Source organism: Lissotriton vulgaris, unplaced genomic scaffold (assembly GCF_964263255.1).
Source record: "Lissotriton vulgaris unplaced genomic scaffold, aLisVul1.2 SCAFFOLD_456, whole genome shotgun sequence".
NCBI classification, from domain to species: Eukaryota; Metazoa; Chordata; class Amphibia; order Caudata; family Salamandridae; genus Lissotriton; species Lissotriton vulgaris.
Window position 1 is genome coordinate 993654 of NW_028253265.1, and position 27072 is coordinate 1020725.

At 42.2% G+C, this 27072-nt stretch overlaps 1 long non-coding RNA gene across 2 annotated transcripts in view; it reads left to right on the top strand.

The window, feature by feature from the left end:
- The window catches only part of LOC147661069 (uncharacterized), a 268931-nt gene that overhangs the window by 14374 nt on the left and 227485 nt on the right, over positions 1-27072 (top strand). The window contains exons 2-5 of one of the 2 annotated variants that reach the window (XR_015306030.1): positions 4940-4986; positions 5574-5609; positions 14693-14771; positions 17962-18065. This is a non-coding gene — a long non-coding RNA (uncharacterized LOC147661069). Of the gene's footprint in view, positions 1-4939; positions 4987-5573; positions 5610-14692; positions 14772-17961; positions 18066-27072 lie in introns of those variants that run through there. The other variant, XR_015306029.1, reaches the window with a different exon arrangement.

Here is a 27072-nt window from a genome sequence, read left to right on the forward strand (position 1 = left end):
CCACCCAAGGAAATGCAAGTCACTCAAAATGAAACACAGACTGGAACAAGTCAGCCATACGCTCAAGACTCAATACTCCTCCACTCCCACAAACACTACATTGGAAGCCTTGTTGCAGGCTAATAAAAGTCGTAGCTCACTTTACATTACTAGAGCATAAACTAGCCTTTTCCATCGTAAGCAGTGTTACAAAGAGGTGGAGGAGAACTAGGCAACTTCTAGCCCTATAGGCCTGCCAACAAGAGGCATCCCACACTATACCTGCCAAACTCCATGCAGATGTCACACACTGCACACAGCCACTAGATATTCTGGTGACCTTTGGAGCATACTGCAGCGACCTGATGCATTCAAACATCATGAGCACACTCGTTGACATAGATGTTTTCCTGATGCAAAAAGTGCCCCCTAGATTTACTCCACTGCAACACTTACAAATTGAGGCCGCCATTACTGATGACAAAATCACTGAGATTATTGGGGTCTTACCATACAACAAGTCCCCTGGCACAAAAGATGCAAAAGGACCTTCTAGTTCCCGTGGTTTGTACGTTCTTTTTGAAAGCACACCCCACCCAGCCGGCTAACATAGGCCAACATTGCAATAATTACTGTTATCCCCAAACCTGGCAAGGACCCATTGCTCTATGCAAGCTACAGACCAACTTTTCTTCTTAATGCCAAAACCAAACTCTTGGGCAAACTACTGGCAAAACGACTATAGCAAGCTATTCTCACTTTAGTAATATGATATCAAGTGGAATTTGTTCTCCACTGCTCTTCCATGTCGCATCTCTAAGCCCTCTCCCACATTTCCTGCAGGTGTGCAGTGACAAAGATGAAAAATTACTAACCTCACTTAATGCTGAAACAGCATTCAACAGAGTTGATTGGGACTGTATCTTCCACATAATACAACAGGTAGGCATAGGCCCATCAAAATTAGCTTTGGTCCATAAACTTTACAGTCACCCAAAGGTGAGGGTGGATTTTCACGGCTACATCTCTACACCCTTCACTATTCATAGGGGTACAAGAATAGGCCATCCCCTCTCTCCCCTGTAGGTTATCCTCGCCCTGGATCCCATGGTGCTCACCATTTTAAACTCACAAGAAATATAAAGAATACCTACCACAGGAGGGATTGATAAAATATCATTAATCCATGATGACATCCCAGTCACTCTCCTCAACCCGACCTTCTTGCTGGATGCCATGATGGAATTGATCGCCAGCTTCTCAAGCTTATCGGGATACAAAGTGAACTGGTATAAATGTGAAGCCATGCATTTGACTCTTCACATGACCACCACTGTTCTTAGAAGGCATCACGTTTTCACAACCCCCTATCACCTTGAAATATTTGGGTATTCTGATCTCCCCGGAACTGACCAACATCATTACACGTGTACATGTAAGCGAACCTTCACTTTTGGGCCCTGCAAGTCCCTCCGTTTGGGACAAGACACAAATGATCAAAATGAATGTGTTACCTAGACATAACTACCACTTTTTAATGATCCTTCTCCGCTCACCTATCCAACTGATGTTGGCCAATAAAGACTCACTCACAACCTTACTATGATAATCTGGGCAAAAGCCAAGTTGAAACTTGTCAAACTGTATCAACTGTAAAAGGTGGCATGAGATTCCCTAGCATCACAAATTACTGGCAAGCATCAGAACTCCTGCACCTCTGTTACATCCTACACACCTCCCTAAATACCCAGAAATTAGTTGCAATGGTAACGGCCCTGATTGGATGCATAATATAAGTGAATCCAGAATGCTCTACACAGATGTCCCTGACTGCATCCTCTCTTCCTATTCGGTCTTGGCCAACATGACCTATGCCTGGAGAAAAACCCATACACTCCTGAAAGTATTTATTTTTATTCATTTATTTATTTAACATGTTTTGTATAGCGCTGGCTGGACCCGGGGGTATCACAGCGCTTTACATGAGTTTTCATAGCAGTATAGGAAATTTACAATGAAGTAGTATTCAGAAACCAATACAGAAAGATAAAAAGCAGTTTAAATAATACACAATAAAACAAACAAATTATAATCACAAGAGAATAAGGGGGTATGGGAATGGGGAGAGGCAAGGGTGGAAAGTTAGGCGATAAAAGACAGCTATACGTAGATAAATATGTAACATGATACATGGTTACAATGAGGTAGTATTCAGGGTAGTTCAGGTTGATATCGTCACAGTCAGAGAGTCGTATGGGTAGTCACAATTAAGGCATTTGAGAAGGGGGGATGGGTGTGTGAAAAGGGTAGGCTGAGTGGGGAGGGAGGTTTAGGTAAGACTTGGAGGGGTGGGCAGGTCTTGTAGGCAAAGGTTGGTCAGGGAAGTTAAAGGGGGAGGAAGAGGAAGGAGGGGTGTAAGACATTCATGCTTATAGATGGTAAATATCCCTTATGGAATGCCCCGAGCACTAATGGTGTCTTTTCTATAGCTGGCTTGCTTATAGACCAAACATGTGAATCCTTTACATTGGACAGGCCCAATTTAACCTACGTTAGAAATATTTCTGGGACTACCAGAGAATACAACATTGGTTGTGAAAAGGACAAGCTCCTCCCATCCCATCTTCAGTCCTGGACCACTTGAAGAAATTGGTAATACACAAAGGGGTGGTGTCTGTTCTCTATCAAATACAGCCAGACTGTCAATACTTTACACCAGGGGTCCCTCCTTAAAATTCTGGTGGTCAAATAGGCCATGTATACAATATTCAGATGAGGATTGGCAAATCTATAGTCCACACATGATGGCCATATCAGGAAAGCCAGACTAAAATTAAAATATTTTAAAATACTTCAGCAATGGCATTGAATACCCTTCCGACTACAGCAATCCTAACTACTTCCAAAGCAACATGTAAGGCGTTTGGGCCCCTGGACTTAGACATTGTTCATTTCCTGTGGGGATGCCCTGCATTAACCCACTATTGGACTTCTTTCACCAATATGATTGCACAAACGGGTCCTTTTAGAGGACCCGTCACAACTCAAATGATTCTTCTTCATGACTCTACCCAATGCCCGGATAAGACCAATCAACAATACAGATGGCATACTATGGCACTGGCAACAGCAAAAATCCGTATCCTAAGATTGTGGTGCACTAACATCTGTCCATCCTATGACTCCTTGCTCAAGGAAATGTATAAATCTGGAGTTTGTGACCTCATTGCTGCCAGGCAGAATGATCGACTGGAGACATTTGTAGAGCTGTGGAGTTTGTTCATAAGAGGCCCCAGGACTAGACCATATAACCTGATACAAATGGACTATGAGGGATCCAATATACCATCTTACCCATGGGATTAATCAGGGGAACCTGTATTGAGGCTCAAGAATACTTGCCTGCAATTAGCTAACAGACTTTCTCAGAACAAAAGATAATGGACACCTGAAAGGTAGGAAGGTTTCGTACTAACACACACCTCCTTTCTTTTTACTGTTCACCACCTCGCCTCCCCGTCCCCCTGCCTGGATTCCTCCCTTCTTATAGAAAATGGTTACATTTACCCTCTATCAGTAAAAAGCCAAAAGGCAGGATGCTTTACCTTGCCATACATTGGACTTTGGAAGGCTCCTATAGTCTTGTGCTTTTGAATAGTCCAGTAACTTGACCGTGTATGCTGACACGTTTGTTTTACAAGGCTTTACTTTTCTTATATGATACATGTAAAACCCAGTAGAAAAGTGTGAATGAGGGTAGATTGACTGGTGAAGAAATTTCTACCTCTGACGACCAATTATTAATGCTGTGCCTTCATTGGTGTATGTCTTCTTGACAACCTTTCTCTCAGTTGCTGCACTAAAATGTAATGCTGTTAATAGCGACACAATATCAGCACATGAACATTACTGCCTAGGGATTGTGTGACTTATCTATTGACAACCAATGTATAAGTTTTGCTTAACTATGTAAATATTTCAGGGTTCCAGGTTAGGTTCACTTTATCCCACCTCAAGAAAATCCTAAGAATTTAGGCCCACATGCATCATTGTTTCATTTTGCACTTCCTAATTTGCGATTTTTAGGGAATTGCAAATTAGGAAATGCAAAATGGGATGCATGTACATTTTCTCAAAATATTTGAGAATCGGTAAAAATCGTAATTTTTACCGATTCTCAAATATTATGGGATTAGCAAAGTGCGAATTCGCAATTCCCATTCATTCCTATGGGCTAAAATACCCATAGGAATGAATGGGAATTGCGAATTCGCACTTTGCTAATCGCAAATCCTGATTGCATTTCAAGGGTGGAGAGGGGGGTTCAAATGACCCCCCCCTGCACCCATGAAATGTTGTTTTCGCATCATGTTGCACACTCACATGTCCTAAGGACATGTGTGTCCGTAACATGAATGTGTAAAAAATGCTTATGCAGCGTTTTTAACACTTTTTGCAAATTTTCCGAGTGGTTCAACCACTCGGTAAATTTGACACCCTAATTGCGAATTCGCAATTATAAAAGTAATCATGCATTGCTTTTAAGAAACCGCAAATTTGCGATTTCTTAAAAGCAATCGCATTTTTAGAAATCGCAAAAATGTGCGATTTCTAAAAATGCTTGATGCATTCCAAAAAGCATTTTTGGAATCCCAAACGGCCGATTTTAAGGAATCCCACCGTTTGCGACTCCAAAAATGCTTGATGCATGTGCCCCTAAGTTTTTGTATCGTCCTTGAGAGTTTACTCCTTCCGTGAACCATTTTCAGCATGGTTAAAAAATGAGACATTAAACCAAGTACCTTCGAATTTGCCTTTAGCCAGAAAATCAGATAGTATCCTTTAAAAATAAGTATGTGCTTCTGTTGGATTAGTGCACTAACACTGATGTAATTCTGTCTTTGCTAGGATCATGAGAGAGTGTATTGGTCAAACTCTGTCTTTTCCTTTTCTCCTGCAGAAACTCGAGAGTCAAGGCTGGGTGATGATCGTGCTTCAGGATTGCGTGTATGTATTGCAGGTTTTGTAGTCGTGCTTGTGAACGAGGGTCCCAATGGGGGCAGAGAGAGGAGTGAACCACACTGTGCCCTTTGACCAATGAAGCCAGGCAAGGCCTTGTGGCTTGGGGGTAGCAATTCTCCCACACAAGTGCAAGGATGGCTGCCAAGTCAAGCGTTCATGTCAAGAACCTGAGAATTCTTGAAAGATCTTCATCACTCTCACATCTAATAAGCATTGACAGAACCCATGGAATCTTGAGAGCCAACATACATTGGCAATGTACACAGCTCTACTAACAGGAAAGGGGGGTCAGCACTGAAACCATATTTTGGAAAGGAAATAATTTGAGGAGTAAATTCACAGTTATTAGATTCAATCCATTGGTCAGGTTGTACAGTCTTTAATCAGTCTGGACTGTATAAGTATAAGTGAACCCTCTTTTATTCTGCTTGGTTATTCCTTACAAGGCAGTAGTTGTAGGGGAAGTACTTTATAGTACATCACAGTTTCCTTATAAATTGTTATTGTCATTGATTTAGTTGTCGTAGCGTAAAACCATTGTTATGTCTTCTTCTTGCTCTTCTTCTTTTCAGGCTAACCGGCCGGGAGCCGAGGAAAGAGAGTCACAGGTATGTATTGTATCCTGGAGTAAAGATATTGTTCATCTCCACTCTTTCTTCTACCTTGTATCTCACTTCCAACAATACCTCAGTAAGCATTATGTTATGTTATGTTATGTTACGTATATTTTTGAGCGCACAGCTGCCCCAGCGAAGGGGCGTCCCGGCGCTATATCTGGAAGGAACATAACTAACAAGCAGAAATCAAAAGGAAGCTAATAGGGCAGGGGGAAATGATAAGTTTTGACAACTTTCCTAAAGGCGAGTAGGTTTTCTAAAGAACGAATGTGGACAGGAAGTGCATTCCACAGTTTGGCGGCCATCACCATAAACGATCGACCACCTAATCTGCATTTATGGAATCGGGGAACAAGTGCCAGATTTAGGCTAGCAGAGCGCAGGCTACGCGAAGGAATATAAGGAGTCATAAGATGGTGGAGGATGGCAGGAGTATCAGATTTCAAAATTTTAAAAGCAAAACATAAGGCCTTAAATTCGATGCGTCTGATGACTGGCAACCAGTGTAGTTTAACAATTGTGCTGCGGGCTGAGCAGGCACGCGGGAGGCCTACTAGGGCTCTAGCTGCCGCATTCTGGACCCGTTGGAATCGCAGGACTTCCGTCTGGTTAGCGCCCAGAAGTAATGCGCTGGCGTAGTCGAGTCTAGATAGTACACTCGCTTGAACCACCATCTGGCGAGTGGGGGCATCGAAGAATTTGAGGATAGGCCTCAAACCACGTAAAATGCCAAAGCACATAGATGCCACCTTCTTAGTGTGGCACGAGAAGGTGAGTTTGGAATCAAGCCAAACGCCAAGGTTCTTAAGTTCCGACACAGGTTTTGGTGGGGGTCCCAGCTCCTTAGGCCACCAGTTTGCACCCCACAGATCAGGGTGTTTTACCAGTACCATCACCTCGGTTTTGAGGGCGTTGAGCTGTAAACAGTTGGCCGTTAGCCAACTGGCAACCGCCCTCAAACCATCCGCGAAGTTAGATGCCAGTTGGTCGGAATCTCCGTTAAGGGCCACCGCCAACTGGGTATCCTCGGCGTAAGATACCATTGTGAGACCCCAACTCTTCGCAACCTCCGCTAATGGTTGAACGTAAAGGTTGAAGAGAGTGGGGCTCAACGCCGACCCCTGCGGGACTCCTTGGGTGATGGCACGAGATTTAGATCTAAATGGTGGTACAACCACCTGAAAGGAGCGTTCCGAAAGGAACGACTGAAACCAGTCTAACGCCCTGCTTGAAATGCCTGCCTCACCAAGCCTCTGGACAAGAATGGTGTGGGATACAGTGTCAAAGGCGGCACTAAGGTCCAAAAGGACCAGTGTCGCCGTTTGACCTGCATCTAGTCCTCTGTCACTTTCAGAAAGACTGGTCTTTACTCTCTAGTCCTTTATTGTTTCCTTTGTCCTTCCCTGACAGGTCTTTCCTTCCTATGAATTCATGTTAATTATGTTTTAGAACGTTTTGCTTAAAAGAAAAATATATACAAATATATAAATCCTTTGGCCGGTATAATTCTATTTATCCCCTTGCCTCGTACTAAATATGAAACTCAAACTAATTTCAAAAAGAAAACCAAACTTGGCGCACCAATAAAAGATATAATAATCGTCACTCTTCTGTTATTGTGATGTATAACTCTGACAGTCTGCACTTTACTTACTCAGCCTTCCCTACACCACTGCCCAGTCTGGACGCCTCTTCCCAATCCATACGAAGTTGTGATCATGCTCCTGGCTTGGCCACACCCCTCCAGAAGCATGGCAGAATCGAGTGCTTCTCCCGCTAGTTCCCGCTCATCCCTGTTCTGTTTCCCTGACTGCTGCAAGTTTGGCATGTGTGTCTCTGTAAGATTCTCTTAGCCCGGAGGTCTCCAGTCCAGGGTCGGATTGGAAAGCCGGCCACTCAGGCAATGGCTGATAGGCGGATATCCAAATTTCAGCTGTGGGCTGCTTTTATGGGCAGCCTTGGGGGGCAAGTTGGGAGGTGTCTGTGTTGTTCAGATGCCGCCAGTGGCCCAGTGGGTGCCTGAGAGGCCTTTCTGGAGGCAGATGGGCGTCCTTTACCTCCCTTTTATCAACGGACAGATGTGTCACTCCCTTTCTTTCTCTGGCTGGCCAATTTATGTATGTATATTGAGAAGAGCAGGGGGCCTGAGCGGATGTGGCCTCACTTCTTTTCAGGTGTTTCATCAGTGTGAAATAACCTGTGCATTTTTTTTAATCTACTTGAAGTTAAGAAAACATTCCTCTGCCAGAGACACCCCTCCCCCTTTTTTTCATAAAACTTTAAAGCAGTGTTTTGCGGAAAGGCAATATACAAAATGAGTGCCACTTTTTTATAGCGTGCCCGGGCCGAATTTTAATCTCAATCCAACCCTGCTCCAGTCCCGCTATATCTGTGGACTCCTTAAATCGAACCCCGCACCAATCTATCTCTAGATTTCTAGTCAAGGTCCCATCAAAGAAATCAGCTACTGTCTTTCCGGATCGTGTGTTTCCGCACTTCCCGCTAGTTTGGTGGATTCTGATCTTAGCATCACCTTCTCTCTCTTGCTACCCTGCATTCTTGTCAGTCTCCTCCCACTCTTGTAGTATTGTTCCCTGTCTCTTTCTCTGCTATCATCCCAGTTCTGTAAAAGAAATGTCCTTCCTTCCTTCGTTTCTATTCCCAGGGCTTTACGTGGGCCGGGTCTCACGGGGTCTGAGCACCGGCAGTTTTTTTAAGGGGGCCTCGAAACGGGTCTCTATCGGGCTCTGTTTTGAGCCCTGACATAGGCAGTCCGTTTTTTCCCAAGAACTGCAGTGACAGCTGTTTGCTGTCACTGCAATCTGGAAAAAAGTGCCAGGGCGCAAAACAAAGCCTGATAGAGACCTGTTTCGAAACAGCAGGCACATGGATGTGCTCTGCTTACACTGCTCACTTCTCAGTAGTAGAGAAGTTACAGCATGACGTCATGCCAGGTGAGCGTTGTGGGGGAAGGGAAATCCTTTTAAGAGTCATTTCTGTATTTCCCTTCTCCTTCTGAAACTCAGGAGCAGCAACATTGTGGTTGGCTCACCAGGGATTTAATTGGAAGCTTTGTCAATATTATATACAAGTCATAGTTGCAGCTTGTTTATCTTCTGCAAGTAATAACCATTGACAAAGCCAATATCCCTTACTTAATGTAGGTATTATTATTATTATTATTATTATTATCATTATGGAAGTTTGTAAAGCGCCTGATTACGCACCCCGGCGTGTCCCCGCGCTAGGTGAGAGAGTATGAGGTGGCCAGATAGGGAGGGCTATACAAGTGCTAACCTGAACAGGTGGGTTTTGAGAGCTCTGCAGAACTTAGCCTCAGAAGGTTCTAGACGCAGCTCCAGCGGAAGCATGTTCCAGCTCTTGGCAGCAAGGAGCCTGAAAGATCTGCCCCCCATGCGCACTTTGTTAATTTTGGGGACAGTTACCAGGCCAGTGTCAGAGGATCTAAGCATCCGCTCAGGTCTATAAGGAGTGATAAGGCTATGCAGAGGCTCAGGCACCCTGCCTCCGATGATGCGATGACACGTGCATAGAGCTTTAAAAGTGATCCTTTCCCTAACAGAGAACCAGTGTAGGGCCTTCAAAGCCCCTTTTGAGGCCGTTCTTCTCTGAAGCCTCAGCACCAGTCGGGCTGAAGCGTTCTGTAGCACCTGGAGGCTGTTAAGGCTTCTCACCGTAGTTCCCAGATAGATGAGGTTGGAGTAGTCTAATTGCGATGTTACAAGTGCATGCACCAGAGTCTGCCTGGCACCAACGGGGAGCAGGTCCAGAATCTTCCGCAGACTCTTGAGTATTCCAAAGCACATCCCTACCACTCGATCAATCTGGGGAGTGAACGATAGGTCAGAGTCAAACATCACCCCGAGGTTTTTGGCCTGCCGACAGGGCACTGGAGTGGTGCCTAGGCATGCTGGCCACCATGCCGAGGACCACACATGCGGACCACCCCCCCACCATGAGCACCTCAGTTTTGGTCCCATTCAGCTTTAGGCAGATGTTAGACATCCAGAATGCAAGCTCCTGCATGCAAGCACTGAAGCTGGATGAAGCCACATCGGGTGCCTGTGACAGCGAGATGACCAGCTGTGTGTCATCGGCATATGACACTAATTGGATGCCATGGCTTTCCACAATGTTAGCTACGGGGGAAGCATATAGGTTAAACAGGGTAGGGCTCAGGGCAGAGCCCTGTGGAACCCCTTGATCCAAATTGAACATACAAGAGTAATGTTCTCCCTGTCTGACCTGAAAGCCCCTATCGGACAGAAAGGATTGGATCCACCTCAGCGCTGACCCTGTGACTCCACCCTTGTTTAGACACTGTAGCAAGGTGAAATGTGCTACAGTGTCAAAGGCTGTGCTTAGGTCAAGTAAAATGAGGGCCATCGTCTGTCCCTCATCTACCCCTTGCCTAATGGTCTCAGTAGCCATAAGCAGCGCTGACTCAGTGGAGTGACGTGAGCAAAAGCCAAACTGAGTGGGATGGAGCAGATTGGCTTTCTCAACATAAGCCAACAGCTGAAGATTGGCCACCTTTTCTGCCACTTTGGCCTGGTAAGGGAGGAGTGAAATAGGGCGAAGATTATCCAACCTGTCCCAGCTAAGATTAGGCTTTTTTTGAAGCGGCAGTACTACTGCTTGCTTCCATCTTTTAGGTACTGTGCTCGATTTAAATGATAGATCTAAGACATCCCTAATATAAGGCTCAAGGACCACAATACTCTTGGCAAGTAGTTTCGTTAGGTATGATATTACTTGTATCAAATATCTGGATGGAATGACAGAAACAGAAAAATACAAGTCGGGCAGCACACTATGCTAAGCACAGATTTTTTGCGTAAGTGATTTAAAGCCACACCCCTAATTACACTGACCACGCCCCTTTGAGAGACCCCCCAGTTTTTTCAACCCACTTAAAGCCCAGTCTTTTCCTCCTTCTTTACCTTTCAGCTTTAATCTTGCTTTTCCTTCCATTCCAGGGGTCGATGTCATTACAGACTATTGCCTTACACTCTTTTATATATTCTCAGTATCCTTACACTTTCCTGTTTACACAGGGAGCTTTGACCAACTCGCGGAGACCTTGAGTACTTTGGTTTTACATGATTAAACAGTACAGAACGACAAAACATACAGACAAGACAAGTAATCTTAAGAAAGCATATGCTCACTTGCCATTGAAACCAAGCAGCACCCGACTGATGATATTCCTCAGGCCTAAACCGGTCTTGGGTGTAGTGTGCCTCTCCTGAGTGCACCTAAGCAGGAAACAGCCGACAGGAATGTAGTAGCAGCTTCTTGAATGATGAGTAAGCTCCACATGCACAGGAGAGAGGTCTGTGCAGTTCCTTGACCACAGTAAACTGTCCTCAACAGAATGCTCAGGCATTGAAACCAAACCATGTCACTCACTAACAATGTCACCTTCCACGTTCCATGTAGAACTTAATAAGTATACAAACCATAACATTGGGTTGCTTGAGGATCTGACTTTGCAGTTTGGACTGGACTGTGTCATGATCTGTTGCCACAATAAAGCAGCAGAGGTCAAATTTCTAACCCCCTGGTGCAAGGGCTCAGTTTAAAGCAGCATTTGGAATTAGAAATCCAGTTGTACTGCTATCTATATTCAGGTCAACTCACTGAGCAGTTCTGTGTAGGAGGTGTTTCCAGGTCCCGTTCAGTCCCACTAAATGAGTTCAGGGACACAGTGGGATGACAAACCCTCAATAATAGGTACCAACATACAGGAGATGAAACTTTAAAACGTTCTGAAACTCAAGTCTAGTGCATCAAGCGTTAACAGTAACCAAGTTGAAAGAGAACATGAATGCAGTTGAATATGACTATGAATGTCATAGTCAACAAAAAAATATGGACATTCCTAACATGGCTAGCAAGTTCCTAGCAACACCCTATTGCTGCTTCTAAGCATTATGCTAAACATTAGCAAAAAATAGTTTATAAATTAAGAGGCATATTCACAACGTCACTTTTAGTGACACTGCGGCGCCGACAGAGCCTTTGCCTTATTTAGCAAAGCAGCGTTAAGCCACTTAATTTGGCCTTTCGCTGCCTTGTAAATAAGGCACCCTTTCAGGCTGTACTTAGCGTGAAAGGAGAGGGCAATGGGTGTTGCTGTGGGTGTTCCACTGCAACACCCATTGATTTTGACGCTGACCCCTATTTACAAGGGTGGTGTAAATAGGAGGCAGCACGAAAATTAAGACCACGGAAAACCTGGTGTTAAACAGGCAAAACGAGGAGAAATTTTTATTTATCCTTGTTTTTTCTGTTTTTTCTGTTTTCATGTGTGCGGCTTTGTGCGGCATACATAGAAACAGCAAAAGGCAATTGATTGTTTGTTTATGTGCAGGAAAGTGACCTTTTCTGCACATAAACAATTTTTAAAAAATAACGTTTTGCAACTTCTATGTGTGTTGCATTAGGCAACACACATAAAATTTACAAAACGCCATTTATAGATTGTTAATGTGCAGGAAGGGAAGCAGTCATGCACATAAACAATTTTCCCCTCAACGCAGACACCCTTGCACTATGGGAAATGCAGGGCTGCACCACATTATTTCTGAAGTGGCAGAGTGCAGCGTTAAGGCTAATGCCGTGCTCCGTCACTTCATTGTAAATATGCCCCCAAGTTTCATACGATGCATCTCATAGCCATTCTGAAGCACAACTCTTGCATAAGAATGATCAGCAATGCTCGGCTCCAGGAACAGCTCAGACTGAGGATAGTTGATGCTGCAAACCAGATCAGCTTCTAGCTTCATAGTCCTGTCGTGAGACCCTTCGAATTAACAATCAGATACCTTGGTTTATATATATATCCTTGAGTATATGGGTGTGTGAGTATCTGTATGTGTGAGGGAGATGCAATGTGAGTAGCTATATTGGTGAATGAGAGGGCGTGTCAGTGGCTCTCTAGTGGGGAAGTGTGGCTCACTGGTTAGAGCAGGCAGACCCTGAAGCAGAGGTCAGACCTGGGACCAGGGTTCAATTCCCGACGCGGCAAGGTCTTGAGCTCAAATGTCCACGGACTCGATAATTCTCGCTTCGGTGCCTGACCTAATCAGGGGTTCACACTCTGCAACTCTGGGCATTAAGCTTGCTTAATCTCCACAACGTCCCCCCGCGGCGGGATGCCTGGCTTTCACCTTGGGGATGCCCTGTAGGGGTTATCTCACAGGGAAAAGCCAGGACGGGTTCCCAAGGCAAGCGCTTAGAGACCCCTGGGTGATAAGCGCTATATAAATCCATCATACAATACAATACAATACAATGGGTGAGTGAGTGGTGATGTCAGTGGCTCTCTGGGAGGGTATCTGGGTGTGTAGTGACTATATGGGTGAGTGAGTGGATATCTGAATGGCTATATGAGTGAGTGACTGGGTGTGTAAGTGGCTGTATGAATGAGTGAGTGGGTGTTTGGTTAAGTGAGTTGGTGTGTGAGCAGCTGTATCAGAGAGTGAGTGTCTGTGTGAATTGCTGTATGGGTGACTGAGCGTATGCGTGAGTGCTTGTATGTATGTGTGAATGGGTATGAAGTGATTATGTGGGTGTGTGAGTGCTTGTAAGAGTGAGTCAGTGGCTGTATGGATGAGCGAGGGTATGTGGAGTGACGGTGTAGGTAAATAAGTTGGTGTGTGAGTAGTTGTATGTGTGAGTGTGTGGCTATGTGAGTGACTGTTGGTCTGAGTGACTTGTATGTGTGGATGTATAGCTGAGTGAATGGTTGTGTGAATGGCTGTACTACGCGTGGGTGTGAGTACCTCTATGGAGGAGTGAGTGGGTATATGAAAACTCATCTGAGTCTGTGAATGGGAAAGTGAGCGGTTGTATGTGTGTTTCCATAGTAATAAGAGGGGGCGTGAGTAGTTCTATTCATGATGTCCCCTGAGGCATTTCCCTGTTTTTGTGCGTGCTGCAGAAAGCAGCACACATAGAAAGAGGAATAAACAAGAACAAATTAAGATATTTCTCATCATAACCCTTCAAATGGGGATGTGTAGCATTTCAACACCTTCCCAGGTTTACCAGTAACGTAAATGTGGAAATGCACCAAAATCTATGGGTGGATGCATGGGACATCCACACTCCACCCATGGATTGCCACCCTGAGGCAGGGTAGCGCAGCGATGTGTTGTGCGACTCTGGATTTATCATGCCATGCAGTGCCATTCAAGATGGCCGTACACAGATTGATAAATTGAACGTAAGAGTTGTGTAGCTCTTGCGACCCATAGCGTGGAGGAAGGGTGAGTAACTCTTTAAAAAATATGCCCCTAAGGCTCTACTAGTAGAAACTATCCCCCACCTCTAAGTAAGGTTGCCTAACTGCAAGTTTGGAGGGGTGGAAATGAAAATGAGCATAAATCAAACACAGTTTTCACACGCTCTGCCATATTCTCAAAGAGTGGCTAAATAACGTAAACTGACCTTTAAAATTCCTCTTTAGTATTGGCATACAATTGTCTTGGTCTCATGGGGCCTCCATCCCTTGAGGAGCACACACTCATCCAAATCCTAAGAAGGGAGCATTAATTGACCACTCATAATGAGGGCCTCGGTAAGAACTGATGGTAATAGTGTGCTCAAATACACTGGTGAGTGCAATTTGTACTCATCTCAAAGGTGCTGTTATGTACTCAGAGTCAAACATTATTTACACCTGTTTTTTTTATTTACATTGGTGTGTATCTTGCTCTGAACTATTGTGTGTGTTTAGATGCTTCACACTGAGTTGTTTCCTCTTGCATTAGGTACACTTGGAGCATGTATTCAATATAATTTACAATGATTTTAGTTTGCTGATTTTTAATTTTGTAATTTCATGGAAAATGTAAACGCATTTCTATTACTGTATGTTTGTGGCTTTTTTGATTAAGGTACATTGCCAGGTGCTGTCTTTAGAGAGTTAGCCTGTGTAGGTAGCTATACCTAATAATTGTATGACTTAGTTGCACTTTTTAAGCTTTGCAAAACTGCTACAAAACATGAGCTAACATATTAAAATCCCCTATTTCTGTGTACAGCAAGAGACAGAAGAGCTTGGACTCCTTCGTTCTCTGCAATTATAAAAGGGACGATTATTGGACCACTCATTCCAGCATGGTAAGCAAAGGGTCGCACGATAGAACCAGAAGTAGGTAAATGTAATCATATCATATATGCTTCATGATACCACTTTCCCTTCTAAATGAACCCATTTTGTGGTCAGAGCAAAGGGATCCCCTCATTTTGTGGTTGGAGCAGCAGGGTCACTTTGATCTCACTAACTATAACGGGTCACTACCTGGGGTGAATATGGGGATCATCCTGTGAAGGGCCAAATGTTCCATTCACATATGGCTACTGCTGTTGGAAACAGGACATAGTTTTAGATGGTGTAGTTGATTGAATTACAGCAATATATTATCCGTTATTGAACATTATAATTGAGCAGTAAAAACCCACAAAACTACATTAAGCTTTTTTCCAAAACTACACTTTAAATTGTTAGGGAGAGAGCTGCCACCACCATAAAGACCAGAACCATAGCCACCTCACTGATCAAATATGCTCTCTGAGGTTCAAATTAACTTGGCTTTTCCCAGTATCACAAGAGCTGGAAGATAAACTGCCATCCACAAAAACAAGGAACAATTAGTGGCTAGCATGATCTGCACCTTTGCTTTTCGAAAACAAATTGTAGTTGCATTGATTAGTTCCAACTTTCAAATCATGTTTCAAGAATGGTGCTCCTTAGCATACAAAATAAACAACAACTTTAAATTGATTAAGTCTCTGATATTGCCTTGATGGAAAAAGATAAAGCATAGTGTTTGAGGGGGAAATGAATAAGTTAAATAATTATCAGCAAATTTGGGGAACATTTAAAGCAGAGTGTTATTATCTAACTTCTAATTGTAGCAGAGTCTGGCTACTCGGTTCAGAAACCTCTAGAGGGTCGTATTTTATTTTTAAAGTGGCCCATTCTTCTGGGGTTATTAAGAGTTATGGTGGTTGGTCTGCCATCTACCAGCAGGGTGGAGGTTATACATTGAGCCAACTTGGCAGACTACCGCCAGCCATATATAGAAATCCCTCCTTGCCTGGTGCAGACCTCAGTGCATTGAGAGGTGCCACCACCACTTTGATGGCTACTTTGAAGACACTGTAAATCTACTGAGCAGCCACCATGTTTCAGCTGGCCTCTTAGCTACCCTTTTTTTCAAAACTAACTCCCAAAGAGGGGGTTTGTATTTGAAAAACAGAAGACTAATAGCCAAAACACTCTGGGAATTTGCTCCCAGGGTATGGGGTCAATTTAAAAAAAAAATCTGTTGGGGCAACCAGGCAATTCCTGGTGGTCCCAAACACGGAAATGTATGTGCCAGATTGCTTGCTCTCAATAGCACGAAAGGTCCGAGATATTTAGAACAATGGCTGGATATCTGTTGGAATATTGGTCTAATGTTTTCACCAGGGAGGCCTTCATTAGCCTTATTCTGGCTGCTCATCCAACTCTAAATAGAGAGGACTGGCAATCAGTTTGATGAACAGGGTACACCACCACCTTTGTGGCAGGGTACCCTATCCACTAAATTCTAAATGGCCAGATCCATATTAAATGTTATGACTCTAGTAAAGGATGACAGGCTGTTAAGTGCTCCTAGCCAGACAAACCTGTTTACCATTACATTTGCAGCCACAACCATGGTTTGGGAATTCTAAATTAATCATTCATTTGAGATTCAAGAACAAAAAATATAGAGGAAAACTCTAATGTTAAGGGACTTACTATCCTCAATTACAAAGTGCACACAGCTGAATCTACTACACAGCCAACCATATTATTGACAATTCTTTTTCTTTAAACCCTGGCCGAAGTAGCTCCCCCTGCCATGTTCTCTATTTCTCCTATCACCAACACTTAGACATCTACCTGCAGAGTTCACCAGTTAGCCTGCCTCTATCCAATCAACCCAGCCCTCTAATTGATCTACTGCTCCCCGTTCTTCATCATTCTCTTTATTGGTTTGGTGCTAGTTTTGTGTTATGTAAATTCACATACATACATTCAAGAATCCCTTGAAAAGTGCCCTTTCCAAGGAAGCCTTTGACATTTTTTCAGACATCACCAGACTTACCAGAGAGATTGAGCCCTACTCATGCCACAAATGCTCCACCAAGACTGTTCATGTACAGAATCCAAAAGCTGCAGATCTCTGACTTGTAACTGGCCTTAAATATACCTGGTATCACACATATGGTCAAGACACCCCACAGACCATCAAATCTGCAATTCACTGTTTAAGTAATGTACATACATAAATGCAGGCATCAGTCACTCTACCTACAAGTGCAATTTGCAACTACATTTATAATACAGTGGTTGACTCAGTTTCAGAGATGGATACTTGCAAAGGATGATGCAAAATGAGGTTTGTGCAAGATTTATAAATATGATGCAGTCAATTCATGAAATGCAGGATAGAAGTGCTGAGAACAGGAATTGGGGCAATAACTGACTGGCAGATAATGGAATGACATGTTCAGCAGGTCAGCAGCTAGTGCACCCAGAGAAGCAATGAAGGAAACTCTTTTAAAGATAGCAGTAAATTGGAACTACATTCCAGCCCGAATATATCCAGTGCTTAATTTGAGCCTTTGGTTTCCGCTGCTCGGAACCAGCACTTAATTGTCAAATCTGGCCCTTGTGACAATCTGCTAAATGGAGGAACTGAAAGGCTAATTTAGAGATGACCAAAACAACAGTTAGTTATTAATTCAATATACATTAAAAATGACTGCTACCTGCCACACTAGCCATTCTAGGCAAAAATGAGATGAACATGTCTGAGTATTTTGGCAACCAAACTGAGGGAGATCACTTGTCCAAGGTACTTGAGGGTGCTTAAAATCACTTGATCAGAACAATGGAATTGATAAGTGAAGCCCAAATTTGGGAAGTTATTAGAAATGCATTAAAGAAGTTGTTGTGTGACTCTTTAGAATTACACTAAGTGAAGATCCACGAGTTCCATCAACCCCTAAGTACTGAAACAATATACTGGACATTTTTTGGCTCCTGATGGTCGGTGCCGGCTGTTTGCATTTTCTAAAAATTAAATTAAAAGATTTTGACCCACAATTACATAATACAACAGTTAGACTGCACCCTCACCGCAAATAGTACCCACCACAAGATTTGCAAAGACCAAAACACCTTTTGCTGCTACCTATAATATGTTTTGTTTTCAGGAACATGATGGCCTGTTATTACCTGCTAATTACTATTAATATTTTTTTTTATCCACAGATTTCCATGACGTGAAATGTAAACTCAATGAGGCTGTCACTCTCTACCAGCTTTTATTAAATTCATTGGCTGGCGAAATAAATAATAAATCATATTGAGATCTATCCTGAATGTGTTTTTGTGTTCTTTTGTGTCAGACAGTGGGAATCACAAGATCAATCCATGATATCACTTTAGAGTTTCAGAAGACGCATCAAAATACACCTTGTTTATTACCATGTATCTAATTATTTAATCATCTTTGATGCTTTTGTGTTTCATTCACATTCTTTTCTTTTAGGTTGGTGCCATCATGCATGCATCAGAATGCGACCAATATGCAGTGCACTTTGTACGCTATGCAAAGCACCACATTAACCCAAGATCAAATATACAAGGAAATGTTTCCGAACTAATCTTAAAGGTGTGCCCAATGAACAATCTATTGAGAAAAAAATTCCAATGTACATGTGTATGGCTCGTTTTCACAAAAGCGTGTGTGTAATAGCCAAAGCACTGACAAAAGCAGACAAATGTCAATGTCATGTAGACCCCATGCTTGCAAAACCATCAACTCATATTTATTTTTGGTGATCAAAAAAATGACATTTGGATACCAGAAAAGCCACAGTGTGTAGTGTTCATAATGTCCAATGACAGCGATACCAATAATTCTTGAAAAATTCAACTCTATATTTTAAATCACTATGCCATCCTCTTATCATCCAATATTACATTATTCAGTATTACAGTAACTCACAAAAATGTAAAATCATATAACAATGGAAAATAAGCCAGTTCATGACAGCTGACTGAACAAAATTTATTTTATGCAGGTTACCTTATCCAATTTGACATTTTAATCCTCCTTTATACCCTCCCTCATCATATGTAACACTCTGTAGAGAAAGACACACATTGCTCACTATTATACAGAGCACAGAAAACCCCTACGGTCCAAAAATAAAGAACAAATTACTTAACTTATGTAACACTATTTCTGGTGAATATCTATTTTGTAGTGATTTTTGTTGCAAGTTCATTGAGCAACCATTTTGGTAGTAAAGACAAATATTTGTTTATGTATAAAAAGAAGAACAAAGGAGAGAGTGAGGAAGAGAATAGGAAAAATAGTAGAGAGAAGAAGGAAGATGAGGGAGAGATGGAAAAAGCAGGAGGAAGAAAAATTAAGACTGTGGTGAGTGCAAAGAGATGAAATGAGTTAAACGTAACTAGCATAGAACAGTTGTAAACATTTGGAGTATGATACAATATGTATTATATGTTCATCAAATATAACATTCCACCAAGTAAATACAGATAATTTAGAGAAATCTTTCCAATAAGAAAGTATTACTTTAAAAGTAAGTGCAATAAAAAGATCTAACAATAGAGGTATATTAGGTAAATTATCATTATGAGGTTAAAGAGAATCTAAGAAAACATTCTGCAATGCAAGCAGAACTGTACATTGAAAAGTATTTAAGCATTTAGACCAAATTAATATGCAGAAAGCTTTACCATGGCAACAATTACATAACAAATGAACCAAAGTGACATTATGATTTGAACGAGGCCAGCATAGAAGAGAATGTGTCAAACTTTGCAATATGTTCTGGGGTAATAGCAGTGTTTATTTGTATATAAAAAAGACTACTCGCATAATGTTAGCAGCACTAGAAGTTTTGAATGGTTTAATCCACATTTTACCCCAAAATAATAGAGTGAACGAAATAGCTAAGTTGTCTTCCCATAACTGTTACAAAGTACTTTTAGATCTAGTGCAATTTGGATATATATAAGTTTATAAATGAGAGCAGCCTTGGGAATAGAGCCATGTAAAAGTTTGTCTAGCGATGCATTCAGTAGAGGTGGTAATGGCCAGGAGTCATATGGTACAAAAAATAGCTTTGTCATTCCAATGTTTAAAATGTTTCCAATGTTCAAAATAAAATGATCTTTGCATATACTAAGATATTTATTATACCAAACCGAGGAACACAAGAAACACTGCTGGAATGTAAATCTATCAAAAAGTATTCTATTTAATAAAAATTGTGCAAAAGTACAATTTGACATGTGAACAGTGTTGCTAAAAGCAAAGTAATTAAATAGAGAATGTTCAAAAGTAATCCAAATTGGTGAAGGTTGATCTTGGAAGCCATAAGCCAGAGCACAACACTGTTGAATTAAAAGAGAGGAATGATACAGTTTAAAGTATTGAAATCGAATACCACCTTCAAGTTTTCGTTGTATAGATACATGTTTTTTTATTATTCAGTAAAAATGCAGTCCAAAAAGAATCAAGTTGTTTAAAATAGTATTTAGGGATTTTAAAAGTTAGCATTGAAATAGTGTAGAGGATGTGTAGAACAATCATCGTTTTAATAGTATCGAACCTTCCCCACCTTTGATATAAACAATAGAGATTAAACTGAGAGTAAGGTGTGTATTTTGTCTTTTAACATAGTAACATTTTTACTTAGGGGCTGATCACCTGTCTGGTACTCGGAGCAGGGCCTCCAGACTTGTGAAGGCATGGTGGTAGCCGTCCAGCCACTGCCACACCGCCTGTCCGACTCCCAATTATGACTTCAGCAGTCTGACAGCCATTGCATCACTGCAACTGCCGGGGAACTACGGTCCCACATCTGTCTAAGGGTCACAATATGCTTGGTGGTGCCCTGAGGTACTGCCAATCATATTACGACTTTCCTCATTGCCAGTGGTGTCCCAAAGATATACTCCATGTTACTGCTGGCAGTCAGGAAAGAAAGGGGGCCCTACAGAGCCCCCTCTTGCCCCTGTGCATTAGGGTGTATGCGGGGGGCATGGTGTGTGCCCCCCTGTCTGTATGCACCCCCAGTTCCAGGACAGCATCGACTTTACAGTCTATGCCATACCGGAACACACTGTGTCTGGCCCACGGCACTGCCTTTCTAAGGCTTTCCAAAAATTAAGAGTTAAAATCCTATGGGCGGTGTGCAGGTGGCTTTGGCAGTCCTGGAGAGGGAGGAAGTGTGTGGGCGTGCTCTAGGACTGCCAAGGTCGTAATCCCACCCTAAGTGTGTCATAAACAGTGGGAGAAAATCAGATACCAAGATATTTAATGTTTGAGGGACATCGTCTAAAGTTCGTATTAGCAAACATGTCTTGACAGTGAATAGAGTTCAAAGATAAAATCTATGTTTGATCAAAATAAAATGTATAACCTTGTGATACTGGAATATACAGAAACCTCTTCTTAAAAGTGATCCAGAGAGATAAGCAGATTGGACATATATTAGGGTATCATCAAATATGCAGATAATTGAACTACTAGAGCACCGTGTTTAAAACCTGGGGCCTTATTTATGAAGCCCTTGCGCCGCCGGTGCGTCACTTTTAACATGGGAAAAAGTGACGCACCGGCGGCGCAAGGCCTTCATATATAAGGCCCCTGATATGTTTGTCTTACAATGAATTCACTCCAGGAAAGGCTCCAAACATGGAACAAATAACAAAGAAGAGAGGGGGAATCCTTCCATTGTGCCTCTATGTAAGTAAATGTAAGAAGTAAAGCGACCATTCTGGAAAATACTAGCTCAAAGGTTAGAATATAGCAATTTAATGAAAGAAATGAATTTAAGGCCATAATCAAACCAATGAATGATGGTAAACATAAATTGCTAATTAATACATTTAAATGCTTTGTCTACATATAGTGAGAGGGCTGCCAAGGGGGAGTTAACTTTTCAAGCTAAGTTGACAATACTAGAGAACATTCTATCATTGTCAGCAGCAAGTCTGGCCCTTAATAATACCAGATTGGTCAGATTTTACTGGAAGAGGAATAACAGACTCTAAACGTAAAGATAAGATTTTGGCAAAGATTCTGCAATTGTAATTATTCATTGAAATAGGCCTATAATGCATATACAATCATGTTTCTTTATCTGGCTTAGAGATTAAGGTTACAAAGGCTTCCATAAAAGAGGCACTAGCTTTGAATCAGAAATAAAAACGAAAGTTCTGATAATTTGGAAGCACGAAAAGGAAACATGAATGAGAAGATTTCAATAAAGAAACCATCCGGAGCAGGTGCTTTTGCCCTCTTCAAAGACTTAATTGCATCTGAAACCTCCTGGAGTATAATATTAACTCCTAGCCTAGCAAAGTATCTATAGGAGAGGGTGGTTGAGGGATAACATAAAAATATTTCTGAACTTTGAATGCTGAGGTGGTATTGTCTGTATAAACAAGCAAGGCTCGGGTCCTGTCACTACCTGGCCTGGACCACTACAATATCATCAAACAAGCACAGTGACAAGGTAGGCTGTTGCAATTAAATTGGATAGAACCTTAGACAATCTTGTCTAAAGTCTACATGCTTTATTCCACTTTAGCATAAGAATTTTTGACCAAAATTGGCCAAGTCATTTCATGTGATGAGATGGGCAACAAATCATTTGGATACATATTAAAAACATTTACATCCAAAATACACATGAACACTTTGAAACACCACACTTGTGATTAGACACCATTTAAACAAATCAAAAATTCAAAATATAACCCAAAAAACTGTTCTAAACAACATAAATGACCAGTCAATTCAAACCAATTCCCTTGAGACATGCCCTGTGTTGGCTCACCCTTTCTCTAAAGCCAACACGTTTTGAACCCCAAGTGGCTAGGGTGTTCTCCTCAGGACTGGGATTGGATCGTGAAAACTAAAAACACAAACAAAATTACAAGAATGTGATGTAAATAAAGCTGAGCTACCCTGTTGTCAGGCTACCCTAGACAAGTTTTAGGCATCAGATAAAGTGTGTACCTGATTGTAGCCGTTGGATTGATCAAAAATTGAATATAGCTGTGATGGCGATCTTACTAATGTGTTGGTGAAGCTGCAACATTAGAGAAATAAAGAAATAACTCTCATGAGGTTTTTGTGTGGCAGAAAGCTGCCTGCTTCACTGCAGGAAATAAGTAATAAATCATACCTTGAAGGCCCCAATCTGCACTCCCATAGAAAACATCAGGGGACATTGCGTCTAGTTTGAAGAACGATGCGATTTACTTGTGCAATCTGCAAAAAAACCAGAGATTTCTGATTTAGCCCTCTCCCTGTCACAACCCTGAATGCGTAGCTGCTCCAAGTGCCAAAACCAGCAGGGAGAGGCAGTTACACCCACGGTTAAAACGAAAAGAAATACAAAGCTGCATTTCCCTTCTTACAATGTGCCACTTCCAAAACTGCGAAGGTAACAGTTTAAATGCTTCGGTGCGATTACATGTTTCCATGAAAGATGAGGCCCATAGCTCAAAGTGCCACGGAGAGACGTGAGCGACCAGCAGCAAGGAGGCAGAGTTTTAAACTGCTTCATAAGTCCAAGAAGGATTCTCTGTTCATTCTATGCCCTGGTGCATTATGGAACACGTGGTTTAACCCCTCCGCTGCTAGGCCTTTCCCCCGATTGTGCTAAGCCTTTCATTGGCTATTTGGGGTAATTCACACTTAGGCCCCTGTAATTTTTTGACCACATATGGTATCCACGCCAAATTTGCGTCCTTTTTTACCAACATCATGGGTATTCTAAAGGTACCTAGGGTTGTGGATTCCTTGTGGAGTGGACTCAGAAATTAGCCAAAATTCAGGTAATTTCTTTTTTGTTTGAGAAATTGGAAAAAAGAGCTACAGATGAAAGTGGCTGGTTCTTTTCCTGCAAATGGTATCAAAAAAGGGAGTATGGTGCTGAAATCACAATCTTCCCATCTTTTGGGGACATGCAGACTTTTGTCAGAAAACCAACATTTTTTACACAGTTCTGGCATTTTTCTGGGACATAGCCTATTTTTGCTATTTTTTGTGCTTTCAACCTCTTTCCAGTTAATGGTAGAAATGGGTATAAAAGCAAAAATGGATCCTGGACAGCTATACACTTTAGAAAAGTATACAATATTCTGAATTCAGCAAGGGGTCATTTGTGTAGATCCTTCAAGGTTTCTTTATAGAAACTAACCGTTGAATATAGGAAAAATTGAACATTAGTTGAAAAAAACAGCCATTTGTTTTCGCCTAATTATGACAGTTGTTTGAAAGCAATATACTGTTACATCCAGTGGACCTTTTTGATTTGTGGGAATATATAGGACTTGTAGGTTCACCAAGAATCCGATGAACCCAGAGCCAATAACTTAGCAGCTTCTTGCAATTTTTTTTTATTATGTACTGGGTACATAGCAATTCATTTTGGAAAATATATACATAGAAAAATGGGTATGAAAGACACCTATGTATTTCTGAAATTGGAACAAAATATAGAGTTTAGAAACAGTACATATTTGCACATTTCCAAAATTGTGAATACCCATACTAGCATGAGAATTGTAGGTCATTTTTCTAAATGACTTCTTTTTTACACATTGTCTTTCATTTGGAAGGCAGAACTGCATCAAATGTCAGTAGGTAATAACAGTTGCTCCACAATTCTGTGTTACCCTAAGTCTCTATATTAAAATGGTACCTCACTTGTGTGGATAGGCCTAGTGCCCGTGACAGGAAACAGCTCAAAACGTAATATGGACACACTTTATTTTTACAGTGAAAACTGACCCTTTTTTTGTAAAGTGCCTAGCTGTAGATTTTGAACGCAAGTTCTGCCGGCACCTAGGCAAAACTAGCAAACCTATATATTTTTGAAAACTAGACACACAGGGGAATCCAGTATGAGGTGACTTGACTGGCTCTCCCCGGGTTCTATTTCCCAGAATTCCTTGCAACCATAACAAATTGTAAAAAAAACACACATTTTCCTCACATTTCTGTGGTGGAAAGTTCTGAAATATGCATGAATCCACAAAATTCCACCCACCCTGCATTTCCCAAAGTCTTCCAAGAAAAATGGTACCTCACTTGTGTGGGTAGGCCTAGTGCCCGCGGCAGGAAACGGCCCAAAACCCAACGTGGACACAACACATTTTTATGGTGGGGGGGTTGGGGCATTGCAATGCCTCTTCTGGGCAGCCCCCACCCCAACGTCAATAAAAGAAATCCCTGGTGTCTAGTGGGATTTCTGCCCCCCAGGTAATGTAGAAATGGGCTACAAACAAAAAAGCACTTATGTGAGAGTACATTTCAATGGACGGACCATGTCTTCTTTACATTCAAAGGGGACTGTAGATGAATTGAATGAGTGGTAGAACAGTAATGACAATGATGGCATGATGCAGTGACCTATCTGCATATGAGTGTATGTGTGTGCAGCTTCGTGCAGTGAGCCTGCAATGACAACAGTTGCTATCTTCTTAATCACATCTGTTGCTAGCGCTCCATACTCATCTGAGATTATTCCTATGACTGCTATATCCATAGTGGTTATGCTGCCCATGCCCTGGTGAACCTCCATACACCTCATCTGACAAAAAATTGAATAATCCATTACAGGACCCCTTGGATGTATGAGGGAGCTGGGTCAATCTCACATCTCATTATAAGACTTTCAGTAAGCCAAACATGTTTGCAGATGAGTATTCAGACATATCAACTTGCGTGTCTCATACAACTTGCGTTGAATGCCCTGATCAGTATTTAAGAATGTCATTGTACTTGCTTGTAAGCCCCCTTAACTATGAAACAATAGTTCTTCGGCCAACGGTGTGTCAGCTGTTTTCATCATTGCTCTGGCCTATTGTACATTCATGTTGAACGTGGGTGCAGATGTCAAAGCTCGCCTGGCATTTTCAGTGGACCATGGTGATAACACATTGAGTGCCTCTGTGAAGCAGGATACTACTTGTCTGTTGGCTATGTCAATGTCCTTAAGCAATCTGGGTTCATTTTCTTGAAAAGCCTGTGCAAATGTCTCTGTCATAAATCCTTCCACTGCCTGTGGGTCACTGTGTCATTGGCTTTGCATGTCTTGACTTGGGATGTGAAAAGGGATACTAGGGTGTTAGTACCATGGAAATGGCCACCAGCATTCACAATTCCATGGTTGTCATGTCATTGAAGATTGCATCCAGGAAGTGCCCTGCTTGGTGTGTGGGAGCACTGTCTCATTTGTGTCAGTTGCAGCACTATGTGCCCATCACAGACTATTGATACCTCTGATTTCCCAACATCATCAAAGTGTATGTTGAGATACCCTAAGCTGATGAAAAATTTGTGTTGGATTGACCAATATATCTCTGAATACACACGGCTACTTAAAAAAAGTAAGATCCTGGCCCAGTGGTGCTGGAAATCAGGAAGCATGCTATGTTGTAATCGTCGCTGATGGTGAGTGTTGATACATATCCTTCACATTTGGACATGTCTGCCTCTCCTTTTCGGTATGTGAAAGTTAATTTGTAACTTATTGCAGACCACCCCTTCCTTGTCCCACCTGATCCTTACTTGTAATCCCATAGCCTCCAGGTACAGCATCAAGGATGTCAGGGATGGAATTATTCACAAGCAACGTCTTGGCAATGACCATCTCCTTTGGGTTTATTTCCCTTCAGTATGGAGTTGTCTACAGATTCACGTTAGGTAATGGACCAACTATTCAGCTGGAGGAAGATCAGGTCTCTACCCTGTTGTGTGACCGTAATCAAGTGTGTGATCTCATTGTTGCAGTGTCCACAATTTCAAGTCTCCTCCTCAGCCCGGATAAATTGCTGACATACATTTCCAAACGTTGGAGTCCTACTCAGCAGTTAAATGTCCATATACTCAATTGGTTTGATGGGGTGTATGACTTGCAGGAATCAGGGGCCTAGTCTTGGCTGGTTGCGGACAGGTGCCAACGTGCTGCCCCTAGGTGTGCATGATGAGAAGTCTAAGGGGTGGCCGGCATGGTGGATCACTGTGGTGACAACCCTGCTCAGTCTAATGTCAGACAACATGTCATATGTTAACATGGACAATGTATGTGGAGCAGTCATGGCATGGGAGTTGAAGTCCAAGTCAGGAAGGAGCACGTAGTACAGGGAGTGGATGGTGTTGCTTCTGGTGAAGTCGATGGTGTTGGTGAAGCAAACAAGCCCACAATGGTCCATGCATGTAAGGGGTAGCTAACTGTTGTTTTGGGTCTGCTCATCACAGGAAACATCAAGTGTCATGCGTTGCTGCAGGTTGGCCAGCTGCAGCAGCACAGAATGTTGGAT